Source organism: Phyllobates terribilis, unplaced genomic scaffold, assembly GCF_046119375.1.
Source record: "Phyllobates terribilis strain yellow unplaced genomic scaffold, ASM4611937v1 Scaffold_11__3_contigs__length_659146591, whole genome shotgun sequence".
NCBI classification, from domain to species: domain Eukaryota; kingdom Metazoa; phylum Chordata; class Amphibia; order Anura; family Dendrobatidae; genus Phyllobates; species Phyllobates terribilis.
The window spans coordinates 552,947,921-552,962,370 of record NW_027362771.1 but is presented as its reverse complement, the minus strand read 5'-3'; positions in this window follow the sequence as shown (position 1 = coordinate 552,962,370).

The window sequence follows — 14,450 nt, the reverse complement described above, 5'->3', positions numbered from 1 at the left end:
ACAGTGAGCGACACACTCAAACTGCATTTTTTTTAGATACCAAAGGCCCAAAACTGGATAGTACAGCGATTTGACCCGTGGAACTGCGAAACCACACTGGGATGTCAGGCCTACACAAGACTATTTTCAACAGATATATTTTTGTGTCACAACAGTCAGGAGACACTACTGTTTTTCTTTACGGAAAAAACTACCAAAAGCTGAATAATAGAGATTTTTTACCGTGGGATGGCAAAACCACAGTTATTGTTTACTGGGGTATACCACATTTTTTAAATAGAGATATTTGCGGCTGAACAGTGAGCGACACACTCAAACTGCTTTTTTTTTAGATACCAAAGGCACAAAACTGGATAGTACAGCGATTTGACAAGTGGAACTGCGAAACCACACTGGGATGTCGGGCCTGCACAAGACTATTTTCAACAGATATATTTTTGTGTCACAACAGTCAGGAGACACTACTGTTTTTCTTTACGGAAAAAACTACCAAAACCTGAATAATAGAGATTTTTTACCGTGGGATGGCAAAACCACAGTTATTGTTTACTGGGGTATACCACACTTTTTTAAATAGAGATATTTGCGGCTGAACAGTGAGCGACACACTCAAACTGCTTTTTTTTTAGATACCAAAGGCCCAAAACTGGATAGTACAGCGATTTGACCCGTGGAACTGCGAAACCACACTGGGATGTCGGGCCTACACAAGATTATTTTCAACAGATATATTTTTGTGTCACAAAAGTCAGGAGACATTACTGTTTTTCTTTACGGAAAAAACTACCAAAAGCTGAATAATAGAGATTTTTTACCGTGGGATGGCAAAACCACAGTTATTGTTTACTGGGGTATACCACACTTTTTTAAATAGAGATATTTGCGGCTGAACAGTGAGCGACACACTCAAACTGCTTTTTTTTTAGATACCAAAGGCACAAAACTGGATAGTACAGCGATTTGACCCGTGGAACTGCGAAACCACACTGGGATGTCGGGCCTACACAAGACTATTTTCAACAGATATATTTTTGTGTCACAACAGTCAGGAGACACTACTGTTTTTCTTTACGGAAAAAACTACCAAAAGCTGAATAATAGAGATTTTTTACCGTGGGATGGCAAAACCACAGTTATTGTTTACTGGGGTATACCACACTTTTTTAAATAGAGATATTTGCGGCTGAACATTGAACGACACACTCAAACTGCATTTTTTTTAGATACCAAAGGCCCAAAACTGGATAGTACAGCGATTTGACCCGTGGAACTGCGAAACCACACTGGGATGTCAGGCCTACACAAGACTATTTTCAACAGATATATTTTTGCGTCACAACAGTCAGGAGACACTACTGTTTTTCTTTACGGAAAAAACTACCAAAAGCTGAATAATAGAGATTTTTTACCGTGGGATGGCAAAACCACAGTTATTGTTTACTGGGGTATACCACATTTTTTAAATAGAGATATTTGCGGCTGAACAGTGAGCGACACACTCAAACTGCTTTTTTTTTAGATACCAAAGGCACAAAACTGGATAGTACAGCGATTTGACAAGTGGAACTGCGAAACCACACTGGGATGTCGGGCCTGCACAAGACTATTTTCAACAGATATATTTTTGTGTCACAACAGTCAGGAGACACTACTGTTTTTCTTTACGGAAAAAACTACCAAAACCTGAATAATAGAGATTTTTTACCGTGGGATGGCAAAACCACAGTTATTGTTTACTGGGGTATACCACACTTTTTTAAATAGAGATATTTGCGGCTGAACAGTGAGCGACACACTCAAACTGCTTTTTTTTTAGATACCAAAGGCCCAAAACTGGATAGTACAGCGATTTGACCCGTGGAACTGCGAAACCACACTGGGATGTCGGGCCTACACAAGATTATTTTCAACAGATATATTTTTGTGTCACAAAAGTCAGGAGACATTACTGTTTTTCTTTACGGAAAAAACTACCAAAAGCTGAATAATAGAGATTTTTTACCGTGGGATGGCAAAACCACAGTTATTGTTTACTGGGGTATACCACACTTTTTTAAATAGAGATATTTGCGGCTGAACAGTGAGCGACACACTCAAACTGCTTTTTTTTTAGATACCAAAGGCACAAAACTGGATAGTACAGCGATTTGACCCGTGGAACTGCGAAAACACACTGGGATGTCGGGCCTGCACAAGACTATTTTCAACAGATATATTTTTGTGTCACAACAGTCAGGAGACACTACTGTTTTTCTTTACGGAAAAAACTACCAAAAGCTGAATAATAGAGATTTTTTACCGTGGGATGGCAAAACCACAGTTATTGTTTACTGGGGTATACCACACTTTTTTAAATAGAGATATTTGCGGCTGAACAGTGAGCGACACACTCAAACTGCTTTTTTTTTAGATACCAAAGGCCCAAAACTGGATAGTACAGCGATTTGACCCGTGGAACTGCGAAACCACACTGGGATCTCTGGCCTACACAAGACTATTTTCAACAGATATATTTTTGTGTCACAACAGTCAGGAGACACTACTGTTTTTCTTTACGGAAAAAACTACCAAAACCTGAATAATAGAGATTTTTTACCGTGGGATGGCAAAACCACAGTTTTTGTTTACTGGGGTATACCACACTTTTTTAAATAGAGATATTTGCGGCTGAACAGTGAGTGACACACTCAAACTGCTTTTTTTTTTAGATACCAAAGGCCCAAAACTGGATAGTACAGCGATTTGACCCGTGGAACTGCGAAACCACACTGGGATGTCGGGCCTACACAAGACTATTTTCAACAGATATATTTTTGTGTCACAACAGTCAGGAGACACTACTGTTTTTCTTTACGGAAAAAACTACCAAAAGCTGAATAATAGAGATTTTTTACCGTGGGATGGCAAAACCACAGTTATTGTTTACTGGGGTATACCACACTTTTTAAATAGAGATATTTGCGGCTGAACAGTGAGTGACACACTCAAACTGCTTTTTTTTTAGATACCAAAGGCCCAAAACTGGATAGTACAGCGATTTGACCCGTGGAAATGCGAAACCACACTGGGATGTCGGGCCTACACAAAACTATTTTCAACAGATATATTTTTGTGTTACAACAGTCAGGAGACACTACTGTTTTTCTTTACGGAAAAAACTACCAAAAGCTGAATAATAGAGATTTTTTACTGTGGGATGGCAAAACCACAGTTATTGTTTACTGGGGTATGCCACACTTATTAAAATAGAGATATTTGTGGCTGAACAGTGAGCGACACACTCAAACTGCTTTTTTTTTAGATACCAAAGGCCCAAAACTGGATAATACAGCGATTTGACCCGTGGAACTGCGAAACCACAGTGGGATCTCGGGCCTACACAAGACTATTTTCAACAGATATATTTTTGTGTCACAACAGTCAGGAGACACTACTGTTTTTCTTTACGGAAAAAACTACCAAAACCTGAATAATAGAGATTTTTTACCGTGGGATGGCAAAACCACAGTTATTGTTTACTGGGGTATACCACACTTTTTTAAATAGAGATATTTGCGGCTGAACAGTGAGTGACACACTCAAACTGCTTTTTTTTTAGATACCAAAGGCCCAAAACTGGATAGTACAGCGATTTGACCCGTGGAACTGCGAAACCACACTGGGATGTCGGGCCTACACAAGACTATTTTCAACAGATATATTTTTGTGTCACAACAGTCAGGAGACACTACTGTTTTTCTTTACGGAAAAAACTACCAAAAGCTGAATAATAGAGATTTTTTACCGTGGGATGGCAAAACCACAGTTAATGTTTACTGGGGTATACCACACTTTTTAAAATAGAGATATTTGCGGCTGAACAGTGAGCGACACACTCAAACTGCTTTTTTTTTAGTTACCAAAGGCCCAAAACTGGATAGTACAGCGATTTGACCCGTGGAACTGCGAAACCACACTGGGATGTCGGGCCTACACAAGATTATTTTCAACAGATATATTTTTGTGTCACAAAAGTCAGGAGACATTATTGTTTTTCTTTGCGGAAAAAACTACCAAAAGCTGAATAATAGAGATTTTTTACCATGGGATGGCAAAACCACAGTTATTGTTTACTGGGGTATACCACACTTTTTTAAATAGAGATATTTGCGGCTGAACAGTGAGCGACACACTCAAACTGCTTTTTTTTTAGATACCAAAGGCACAAAACTGGATAGTACAGCGATTTGACCCGTGGAACTGCGAAAACACACTGGGATGTCGGGCCTGCACAAGACTATTTTCAACAGATATATTTTTGTGTCACAACAGTCAGGAGACACTACTGTTTTTCTTTACGGAAAAAACTACCAAAAGCAGAATAATAGAGATTTTTTACCGTGGGATGGCAAAACCACAGTTATTGTTTACTGGGGTATACCACACTTTTTTAAATAGAGATATTTGCGGCTGAACAGTGAGCGACACACTCAAACTGCTTTTTTTTTGGATACCAAAGGCCCAAAACTGGATAGTACAGCGATTTGACCCGTGGAACTGCGAAACCACACTGGGATCTCGGGCCTACACAAGACTATTTTCAACAGATATATTTTTGTGTCACAACAGTCAGGAGACACTATTGTTTTTCTTTACGGAAAAAACTACCAAAACTTGAATAATAGAGATTTTTTACCGTGGGATGGCAAAACCACAGTTATTGTTTTCTGGGGTATACCACACTTTTTTAAATAGAGATATTTGCGGCTGAACAGTGAGTGACACACTCAAACTGCTTTTTTTTTTAGATACCAAAGGCCCAAAACTGGATAGTACAGCGATTTGACCCGTGGAACTGCGAAACCACACTGGGATGTCGGGCCCACACAAGACTATTTTCAACAGATATATTTTTGTGTCACAACAGTCAGGAGACACTACTGTTTTTCTTTACGGAAAAAACTACCAAAACCTGAATAATAGAGATTTTTTACCGTGGGATGGCAAAACCACAGTTATTGTTTACTGGGGTATACCACACTTTTTTAAATAGAGATATTTGCGGCTGAACAGTGAGTGACACACTCAAACTGCTTTTTTTTTAGATACCAAAGGCCCAAAACTGGATAGTACAGCGATTTGACCCGTGGAACTGCGAAACCACACTGGGATGTCGGGCCTACACAAAACTCTTTTCAACAGATATATTTTTGTGTCACAACAGTCAGGAGACACGACTGTTTTTCTTTACAGAAAAAACTACCAAAAGCTGAATAATAGAGATTTTTTACCATGGGATGGCAAAACCACAGTTATTGTTTACTGGGGTATACCACACTTTTTTAAATAGAGATATTTGCGGCTGAACAGTCAGCGACACACTCAAACTGCTTTTTTTTTAGTTACCAAAGGCCCAAAACTGGATAGTACAGCGATTTGACCCGTGGAACTGCGAAACCACACTGGGATGTCGGGCCTACACAAGACTATTTTCAACAGATATATTTTTGTGTCACAACAGTCAGGAGACACTACTGTTTTTCTTTACGGGAAAAACTACCAAAAGCTGAATAATAGAGATTTTTTACCGTGGGATGGCAAAACCACAGTTATTGTTAACTGGGGTATACCACACTTTTTTAAATAGAGATATTTGCGGCTGAACAGTGAGCGACACACTCAAACTGCTTTTTTTTTAGATACCAAAGGCCCAAAACTGGATAGTACAGCGATTTGACCCGTGGAACTGCGAAACCACACTGGGATGTCGGGCCTACACAAGACTATTTTCAACAGATATATTTTTGTGTCACAACAGTCAGGAGACACTACTGTTTTTCTTTACGGAAAAAACTACCAAAAGCTGAATAATAGAGATTTTTTACCGTGGGATGGCAAAACCACAGTTATTGTTTACTGGGGTATACCACACTTTTTTAAATAGAGATATTTGCGGCTGAACAGTGAGCGACACACTCAAACTGCTTTTTTTTTAGATACCAAAGGCCCAAAACTGGATAGTACAGCGATTTGACCCGTGGAACTGCGAAACCACACTGGGATCTCTGGCCTACACAAGACTATTTTCAACAGATATATTTTTGTGTCACAACAGTCAGGAGACACTACTGTTTTTCTTTACGGAAAAAACTACCAAAACCTGAATAATAGAGATTTTTTACCGTGGGATGGCAAAACCACAGTTTTTGTTTACTGGGGTATACCACACTTTTTTAAATAGAGATATTTGCGGCTGAACAGTGAGTGACACACTCAAACTGCTTTTTTTTTTAGATACCAAAGGCCCAAAACTGGATAGTACAGCGATTTGACCCGTGGAACTGCGAAACCACACTGGGATGTCGGGCCTACACAAGACTATTTTCAACAGATATATTTTTGTGTCACAACAGTCAGGAGACACTACTGTTTTTCTTTACGGAAAAAACTACCAAAAGCTGAATAATAGAGATTTTTTACCGTGGGATGGCAAAACCACAGTTATTGTTTACTGGGGTATACCACACTTTTTAAATAGAGATATTTGCGGCTGAACAGTGAGTGACACACTCAAACTGCTTTTTTTTTAGATACCAAAGGCCCAAAACTGGATAGTACAGCGATTTGACCCGTGGAAATGCGAAACCACACTGGGATGTCGGGCCTACACAAAACTATTTTCAACAGATATATTTTTGTGTTACAACAGTCAGGAGACACTACTGTTTTTCTTTACGGAAAAAACTACCAAAAGCTGAATAATAGAGATTTTTTACTGTGGGATGGCAAAACCACAGTTATTGTTTACTGGGGTATGCCACACTTATTAAAATAGAGATATTTGTGGCTGAACAGTGAGCGACACACTCAAACTGCTTTTTTTTTAGATACCAAAGGCCCAAAACTGGATAATACAGCGATTTGACCCGTGGAACTGCGAAACCACAGTGGGATCTCGGGCCTACACAAGACTATTTTCAACAGATATATTTTTGTGTCACAACAGTCAGGAGACACTACTGTTTTTCTTTACGGAAAAAACTACCAAAACCTGAATAATAGAGATTTTTTACCGTGGGATGGCAAAACCACAGTTATTGTTTACTGGGGTATACCACACTTTTTTAAATAGAGATATTTGCGGCTGAACAGTGAGTGACACACTCAAACTGCTTTTTTTTTAGATACCAAAGGCCCAAAACTGGATAGTACAGCGATTTGACCCGTGGAACTGCGAAACCACACTGGGATGTCGGGCCTACACAAGACTATTTTCAACAGATATATTTTTGTGTCACAACAGTCAGGAGACACTACTGTTTTTCTTTACGGAAAAAACTACCAAAAGCTGAATAATAGAGATTTTTTACCGTGGGATGGCAAAACCACAGTTAATGTTTACTGGGGTATACCACACTTTTTAAAATAGAGATATTTGCGGCTGAACAGTGAGCGACACACTCAAACTGCTTTTTTTTTAGTTACCAAAGGCCCAAAACTGGATAGTACAGCGATTTGACCCGTGGAACTGCGAAACCACACTGGGATGTCGGGCCTACACAAGATTATTTTCAACAGATATATTTTTGTGTCACAAAAGTCAGGAGACATTATTGTTTTTCTTTGCGGAAAAAACTACCAAAAGCTGAATAATAGAGATTTTTTACCATGGGATGGCAAAACCACAGTTATTGTTTACTGGGGTATACCACACTTTTTTAAATAGAGATATTTGCGGCTGAACAGTGAGCGACACACTCAAACTGCTTTTTTTTTAGATACCAAAGGCACAAAACTGGATAGTACAGCGATTTGACCCGTGGAACTGCGAAAACACACTGGGATGTCGGGCCTGCACAAGACTATTTTCAACAGATATATTTTTGTGTCACAACAGTCAGGAGACACTACTGTTTTTCTTTACGGAAAAAACTACCAAAAGCTGAATAATAGAGATTTTTTACCGTGGGATGGCAAAACCACAGTTATTGTTTACTGGGGTATACCACACTTTTTTAAATAGAGATATTTGCGGCTGAACAGTGAGCGACACACTCAAACTGCTTTTTTTTTGGATACCAAAGGCCCAAAACTGGATAGTACAGCGATTTGACCCGTGGAACTGCGAAACCACACTGGGATCTCGGGCCTACACAAGACTATTTTCAACAGATATATTTTTGTGTCACAACAGTCAGGAGACACTATTGTTTTTCTTTACGGAAAAAACTACCAAAACTTGAATAATAGAGATTTTTTACCGTGGGATGGCAAAACCACAGTTATTGTTTTCTGGGGTATACCACACTTTTTTAAATAGAGATATTTGCGGCTGAACAGTGAGTGACACACTCAAACTGCTTTTTTTTTTAGATACCAAAGGCCCAAAACTGGATAGTACAGCGATTTGACCCGTGGAACTGCGAAACCACACTGGGATGTCGGGCCCACACAAGACTATTTTCAACAGATATATTTTTGTGTCACAACAGTCAGGAGACACTACTGTTTTTCTTTACGGAAAAAACTACCAAAACCTGAATAATAGAGATTTTTTACCGTGGGATGGCAAAACCACAGTTATTGTTTACTGGGGTATACCACACTTTTTTAAATAGAGATATTTGCGGCTGAACAGTGAGTGACACACTCAAACTGCTTTTTTTTTAGATACCAAAGGCCCAAAACTGGATAGTACAGCGATTTGACCCGTGGAACTGCGAAACCACACTGGGATGTCGGGCCTACACAAAACTCTTTTCAACAGATATATTTTTGTGTCACAACAGTCAGGAGACACGACTGTTTTTCTTTACAGAAAAAACTACCAAAAGCTGAATAATAGAGATTTTTTACCATGGGATGGCAAAACCACAGTTATTGTTTACTGGGGTATACCACACTTTTTTAAATAGAGATATTTGCGGCTGAACAGTCAGCGACACACTCAAACTGCTTTTTTTTTAGTTACCAAAGGCCCAAAACTGGATAGTACAGCGATTTGACCCGTGGAACTGCGAAACCACACTGGGATGTCGGGCCTACACAAGACTATTTTCAACAGATATATTTTTGTGTCACAACAGTCAGGAGACACTACTGTTTTTCTTTACGGGAAAAACTACCAAAAGCTGAATAATAGAGATTTTTTACCGTGGGATGGCAAAACCACAGTTATTGTTAACTGGGGTATACCACACTTTTTTAAATAGAGATATTTGCGGCTGAACAGTGAGCGACACACTCAAACTGCTTTTTTTTTAGATACCAAAGGCCCAAAACTGGATAGTACAGCGATTTGACCCGTGGAACTGCGAAACCACACTGGGATGTCGGGCCTACACAAGACTATTTTCAACAGATATATTTTTGTGTCACAACAGTCAGGAGACACTACTGTTTTTCTTTACGGAAAAAACTACCAAAAGCTGAATAATAGAGATTTTTTACCGTGGGATGGCAAAACCACAGTTATTGTTTACTGGGGTATACCACACTTTTTTAAATAGAGATATTTGCGGCTGAACAGTGAGTGACACACTCAAACTGCTTTTTTTTTAGATACCAAAGGCCCAAAACTGGATAGTACAGCGATTTGACCCGTGGAACTGCGAAACCACACTGGGATGTCGGGCCTACACAAGACTATTTTCAACAGATATATTTTTGTGTCACAACAGTCAGGAGACACTACTGTTTTTCTTTACGGAAAAAACTACCAAAAGCTGAATAATAGAGATTTTTTACCGTGGAATGGCAAAACCACAGTTATTGTTTACTGGGGTATACCACACTTTTTTAAATAGAGATATTTGCGGCTGAACAGTGAGCGACACACTCAAACTGCTTTTTTTTTTAGATACCAAAGGCCCAAAACTGGATAGTACAGCGATTTGACCCGTGGAACTGCGAAACCACACTGGGATGTCGGGCCTACACAAGATTATTTTCAACAGATATATTTTTGTGTCACAAAAGTCAGGAGACATTACTGTTTTTCTTTAAGGAAAAAACTACCAAAAGCTGAATAATAGAGATTTTTTACCGTGGGATGGCAAAACCACAGTTATTGTTTACTGGGGTATACCACACTTTTTTAAATAGAGATATTTGCGGCTGAACAGTGAGCGACACACTCAAACTGCTTTTTTTTTTAGATACCAAAGGCACAAAACTGGATAGTACAGCGATTTGACCCGTGGAACTGCGAAAACACACTGGGATGTCGGGCCTACACAAGACTATTTTCAACAGATATATTTTTGTGTCACAACAGTCAGGAGACACTACTGTTTTTCTTTACGGAAAAAACTACCAAAAGCTGAATAATAGAGATTTTTTACCGTGGAATGGCAAAACCACAGTTATTGTTTACTGGGGTGTACCACACTTTTTTAAATAGAGATATTTGCGGCTGAACAGTGAGCGACACACTCAAACTGCTTTTTTTTTAAGATACCAAAGGCCCAAAACTGGATAGTACAGCGATTTGACCCGTGGAACTGCGAAACCACAGTGGGATCTCGGGCCTACACAAGACTATTTTCAACAGATATATTTTTGTGTCACAACAGTCAGGAGACACTACTGTTTTTCTTTACGGAAAAAACTACCAAAACCTGAATAATAGAGATTTTTTACCGTGGGATGGCAAAACCACAGTTATTGTTTACTGGGGTATACCACACTTTTTTAAATAGAGATATTTGCGGCTGAACAGTGAGTGACACACTCAAACTGCTTTTTTTTTAGATACCAAAGGCCCAAAACTGGATAGTACAGCGATTTGACCCGTGGAACTGCGAAACCACACTGGGATGTCGGGCCTACACAAGACTATTTTCAACAGATATATTTTTGTGTCACAACAGTCAGGAGACACTACTGTTTTTCTTTACGGAAAAAACTACCAAAAGCTGAATAATAGAGATTTTTTACCGTGGGATGGCAAAACCACAGTTAATGTTTACTGGAGTATACCACACTTTTTAAAATAGAGATATTTGCGGCTGAACAGTGAGCGACACACTCAAACTGCTTTTTTTTTAGTTACCAAAGGCCCAAAACTGGATAGTACAGCGATTTGACCCGTGGAACTGCGAAACCACACTGGGATGTCGGGCCTACACAAGATTATTTTCAACAGATATATTTTTGTGTCACAAAAGTCAGGAGACATTATTGTTTTTCTTTGCGGAAAAAACTACCAAAAGCTGAATAATAGAGATTTTTTACCATGGGATGGCAAAACCACAGTTATTGTTTACTGGGGTATACCACACTTTTTTAAATAGAGATATTTGCGGCTGAACAGTGAGCGACACACTCAAACTGCTTTTTTTTTAGATACCAAAGGCACAAAACTAGATAGTACAGCGATTTGACCCGTGGAACTGCGAAAACACACTGGGATGTCGGGCCTGCACAAGACTATTTTCAACAGATATATTTTTGTGTCACAACAGTCAGGAGACACTACTGTTTTTCTTTACGGAAAAAACTACCAAAAGCTGAATAATAGAGATTTTTTACCGTGGGATGGCAAAACCACAGTTATTGTTTACTGGGATATACCACACTTTTTTAAATAGAGATATTTGCGGCTGAACAGTGAGCGACACACTCAAACTGCTTTTTTTTTGGATACCAAAGGCCCAAAACTGGATAGTACAGCGATTTGACCCGTGGAACTGCGAAACCACACTGGGATCTCGGGCCTACACAAGACTATTTTCAACAGATATATTTTTGTGTCACAACAGTCAGGAGACACTACTGTTTTTCTTTACGGAAAAAACTACCAAAACTTGAATAATAGAGATTTTTTACCGTGGGATGGCAAAACCACAGTTATTGTTTACTGGGGTATACCACACTTTTTTAAATAGAGATATTTGCGGCTGAACAGTGAGTGACACACTCAAACTGCTTTTTTTTTTAGATACCAAAGGCCCAAAACTGGATAGTACAGCGATTTGACCCGTGGAACTGCGAAACCACACTGGGATGTCGGGCCTACACAAGACTATTTTCAACAGATATATTTTTGTGTCACAACAGTCAGGAGACACTACTGTTTTTCTTTACGGAAAAAACTACCAAAACCTGAATAATAGAGATTTTTTACCGTGGGATGGCAAAACCACAGTTATTGTTTACTGGGGTATACCACACTTTTTTAAATAGAGATATTTGCGGCTGAACAGTGAGTGACACACTCAAACTGCTTTTTTTTTAGATACCAAAGGCCCAAAACTGGATAGTACAGCGATTTGACCCGTGGAACTGCGAAACCACACTGGGATGTCGGGCCTACACAAAACTCTTTTCAACAGATATATTTTTGTGTCACAACAGTCAGGAGACACGACTGTTTTTCTTTACAGAAAAAACTACCAAAAGCTGAATAATAGAGATTTTTTACCATGGGATGGCAAAACCACAGTTATTGTTTACTGGGGTATACCACACTTTTTTAAATAGAGATATTTGCGGCTGAACAGTCAGCGACACACTCAAACTGCTTTTTTTTTAGTTACCAAAGGCCCAAAACTGGATAGTACAGCGATTTTACCCGTGGAACTGCGAAACCACACTGGGATGTCGGGCCTACACAAGACTATTTTCAACAGATATATTTTTGTGTCACAACAGTCAGGAGACACTACTGTTTTTCTTTACGGGAAAAACTACCAAAAGCTGAATAATAGAGATTTTTTACCGTGGGATGGCAAAACCACAGTTATTGTTAACTGGGGTATACCACACTTTTTTAAATAGAGATATTTGCGGCTAAACAGTGAGCGACACACTCAAACTGCTTTTTTTTTAGATACCAAAGGCCCAAAACTGGATAGTACAGCGATTTGACCCGTGGAACTGCGAAACCACACTGGGATGTCGGGCCTACACAAGACTATTTTCAACAGATATATTTTTGTGTCACAACAGTCAGGAGACACTACTGTTTTTCTTTACGGAAAAAACTACCAAAAGCTGAATAATAGAGATTTTTTACCGTGGGATGGCAAAACCACAGTTATTGTTTACTGGGGTATACCACACTTTTTTAAATAGAGATATTTGCGGCTGAACAGTGAGTGACACACTCAAACTGCTTTTTTTTTAGATACCAAAGGCCCAAAACTGGATAGTACAGCGATTTGACCCGTGGAACTGCGAAACCACACTGGGATGTCGGGCCTACACAAGACTATTTTCAACAGATATATTTTTGTGTCACAACAGTCAGGAGACACTACTGTTTTTCTTTACGGAAAAAACTACCAAAAGCTGAATAATAGAGATTTTTTACCGTGGAATGGCAAAACCACAGTTATTGTTTACTGGGGTATACCACACTTTTTTAAATAGAGATATTTGCGGCTGAACAGTGAGCGACACACTCAAACTGCTTTTTTTTTTAGATACCAAAGGCCCAAAACTGGATAGTACAGCGATTTGACCCGTGGAACTGCGAAACCACACTGGGATGTCGGGCGTACACAAGATTATTTTCAACAGATATATTTTTGTGTCACAAAAGTCAGGAGACATTACTGTTTTTCTTTAAGGAAAAAATTACCAAAAGCTGAATAATAGAGATTTTTTACCGTGGGATGGCAAAACCACAGTTATTGTTTACTGGGGTATACCACACTTTTTTAAATAGAGATATTTGCGGCTGAACAGTGAGCGACACACTCAAACTGCTTTTTTTTTAGATACCAAAGGCACAAAACTGGATAGTACAGCGATTTGACCCGTGGAACTGCGAAAACACACTGGGATGTCGGGCCTGCACAAGACTATTTTCAACAGATATATTTTTGTGTCACAACAGTCAGGAGACACTACTGTTTTTCTTTACGGAAAAAACTACCAAAAGCTGAATAATAGAGATTTTTTACCGTGGGATGGCAAAACCACAGTTATTGTTTACTGGGGTATACCACACTTTTTTAAATAGAGATATTTGCGGCTGAACAGTGAACGACACACTCAAACTGCTTTTTTTTTTAGATACCAAAGGCCCAAAACTGGATAGTACAGCGATTTGACCCGTGGAACTGCGAAACCACACTGGGATCTCGGGCCTACACAAGACTATTTTCAACAGATATATTTTTGTGTCACAACAGTCAGGAGACACTACTGTTTTTCTTTACGGAAAAAAATACCAAAAGCTGAATAATAGAGATTTTTTACCGTGGGATGGCAAAACCACAGTTATTGTTTACTGGGGTATACCACACTTTTTTAAATAGAGATATTTGCGGCTGAACAGTGAGTGACACACTCAAACTGCTTTTTTTTTAGATACCAAAGGCCCAAAACTGGATAGTACAGCGATTTGACCCGTGGAACTGCGAAACCACACTGGGATGTCGGGCCTACACAAGACTATTTTCAACAGATATATTTTTGTGTCACAACAGTCAGGAGACACTACTGTTTTTCTTTACGGAAAA